We start from the raw sequence: 2,889 nt of genomic DNA, 5'->3' as shown, positions 1-2,889 counted from the left end.
TGATATTTTGTATTTTAACTTTTTTGTACATTGCCCAGAGAGCTACTCGCTATGGGCGGTTTATAAATGAAACAAATACATAAAATAAATAAAGTAAGATACTTTTCAATTTAGTTAGATGCTATTTGCAAAACTGCGGTGCTTAAGTGTCCATAGTATGCTTGCAAGGGAGGAGGATGGGGAGAAAAGTAGAAATTGACCATGCCGCCATGACATCCTAGCAACCCTACCAGATTTAGTGGTCACCAGCTGCCGCTGCATTTAGCTCAGTATTCTCTATACTGGCAGGCAGGAGATCTCCAGGGTTTAAGCCAGGACCCCCTCTTAGTTCTACCTGGAGGTGCTGGGGATTGAACCCTGGACCTTCTGCATACAAAGCAGATGCTCTACCACTGAGCTACAGCCATTCCGCTAAGTAAGATAGAGACTTTGTTGCTGCTAGGGCCTCCCTATGTATTCAAAAAATTAGGACCCATGTCCTTAAAGGTGGCCCAGAATATGCCTAACAGAGAGGGCAGTGTGCCCCAGTACTATGGAGAGTGGAAGAATTGTGTAGGCTAGGTGGAAAGTGAACCCTTCTCTTTAACTGATTAAAAAACCTAACCTCCCCCCCCCCCCGCCAACCTCTGAAAGAATGAAAGAAGGAGGAATTGGGCTTTGAGGACAGATTCCTCCCTCTCACAAAAATAATATTTTGGGGACCTTGAAAGGAGAATGAGCCAACATCCTGCCATTTGTGTTGTGAGTGATTGTTACATATGTGGAACCAGAGAAATATTTTCTTATTTGTTAAACTTGTGTTTTTTATTATTTGAATGGCATGCTGCAACCAACAGTGACATATGCTTAATGTATCATGCTTAAAGATGTCACCAGACCCCACCCTGTGATGTCACTAGGATGCATCCCATGATGTCACCAGGCCCTGCCTCTGAACTCTCAGGGCCTGTGATGCTCCAGACCTGGCAACTCTATCCTGCTCATGGTGCTGCTGATGGGCAAGGCAGGTGGGGTGGTGGCAGAGAGGCAGGGCCTTCTCTTAAGTAATGGTAATTCTCCATTTATGGAACTCCCAACTAAGATAAACCTGTCCTCTAGGTTGCTGGCATTTAGGCACCACCTTTAAATATTTTTGTTCCACCAGTCATTTGGTGGTTAATTGCAAACAGCTGCTAAGACAGCATATTATGCAGTTACTGTTTTAACATTTCCTATGAATTGGCAGTAATTTTAATAGCTATTTTATGCTTCTGTATACTTGTTTGGCTTTAAGGACTGCTGCTAGCTATCCTGAGCTCCGTTTAGGAACAAGGGCAAGGTCTATGAGTAATAAATAAAACTTTAGAGGCCTCATTCCTATGAATTGTTTGCCAGAGGATATGACACAATGCAAAGTTAAAAATGCTCAAGGCTTGCTGACTCCAAATTTCAAAGTCAAAATAAAAATAAGCACTTTAATCTTCAAATTCATTGCCTGGCACTTGACAGCATTTAGAGTAAAGCCCAAGTCCACATATAAACAACCACCCTCAAATGAGTGGCTGAGGCTGGGCCAATTCAAAGCCTAATGGCCCTTATGCTAAGGCCCTGTGTGCCCATGTGACTAGGGTTGCCAGGTCAGAAGCATCCCAAAACCTGAGATTTTAGGGGCATGCCCGAGTGATGTCACGGGGCGGGCCCGAGTGATGCCATTAAGCATGATACATTAAACATCGATCACAGTTGCTTGGAGCGTACAATTAAAAAAATATCTAACTGGAAATTAAGCTAGAAATCTTAGCTAAAAGATGGAGCCTGGGTAGGGAACATTTAATCTAGCCTACTTGCTTTCGGCAAGAAGGGTTTAAGTGCTTTCAGGCCAGGCCAGTCACCAGAAGGCCACTGTAGCGACAAAGGAGCCTAGTGTTGTGGAGATGTTAGATGGGAGCATTCGGGAGTAAAGATGGATGCCCCTGAAGGCTGCAATTCTAAACACACATACTAAGGGACTAAGCCCCATAGAACTCAACAGGACTTCTGAGTAGATATAGTTTGGATTGTGCTGTTGGTAAAGCTTGACTAGGGATCCTCTGCAAAGACATCCATATCCAAGCAGGGTTGGCAACCCCCTGCCTGGAATGCCCTGCCCTTATCTTTAATGTGGCTACTCCAAACTTCTTTACAGATTTGACCCTTCACTTCAGAAAGAGGTCTGAGAAATGAGTAAGAGTAAGAAGATTCTCTACCCTTTCTGTCTGCATAGATTTTTATTTTATTTATGCGATTTATTTGTCGCCCATCTGGCTGGAGACTCAGGCACTCTGAGCGACGTACAAAGTAAAGGTATATAAACATCACAACATCAAAAAAAAGCAATAAAACTAAAACAAGCAGGTAAAAGCTACTAAGGCTCAATAAGGCTTCTAGCCTGTATAGTCCAAAAGGTGCGTCATTTGCGAAACCGAAAGCGGCACCTCCTCTCACTCTCAGCATACAGCGTCCAGTGTAGTAAACAGCGAGGGGGCAGCATAAACAGGCCCCACGAAGACGTGACCAACAGGAAAGTTCTCCTTAAGAAGCCAAAGGCAAAGGCGCTGAGAGGCAAACACGGTTGATACAAGGTGGAACAAACAAAGGTCGACATGGCAGGACGGCGGGGGCCGCAAGGGCACATCCCAATCCCAGCAGCCATCAGAGAATCACCACAGCCAGCCCTCATCCTTAACCTACGCCCAGCAGAAGCTCTGGGCCAGGCGGGATGCAGTGGCATCTCATAGAGGACACCCTCCCCTTTCATGGGGTGTATGATTTGTCCTGGCCCAGAGCAGATTTGACGGTGGGCACCCCCAGTTACTTATTTTTCCTGTATGTCTTTTTCTGCTTTGTTTTTGTATAGATGCCATCCTCTGT

At 45.0% G+C, this 2,889-nt stretch overlaps 1 non-coding gene across 1 annotated transcript; it reads right to left on the bottom strand.

Moving 5' to 3' along the window:
- Positions 1–335: 335 nt before the first annotated feature.
- TRNAT-UGU (transfer RNA threonine (anticodon UGU)) lies at positions 336–410 on the bottom strand. Its single transcript has one exon. It is a non-coding gene; the product is annotated as a tRNA-Thr (tRNA).
- Positions 411–2,889: the final 2,479 nt, after the last annotated feature.

This window comes from Rhineura floridana, chromosome 7 (genome assembly GCF_030035675.1).
Source record: "Rhineura floridana isolate rRhiFlo1 chromosome 7, rRhiFlo1.hap2, whole genome shotgun sequence".
In the NCBI taxonomy this organism is placed as follows: domain Eukaryota; kingdom Metazoa; phylum Chordata; class Lepidosauria; order Squamata; family Rhineuridae; genus Rhineura; species Rhineura floridana.
The sequence above is the reverse complement of the archived record's forward strand: the minus strand, read 5'-3'. Positions and strand labels throughout refer to the sequence as shown.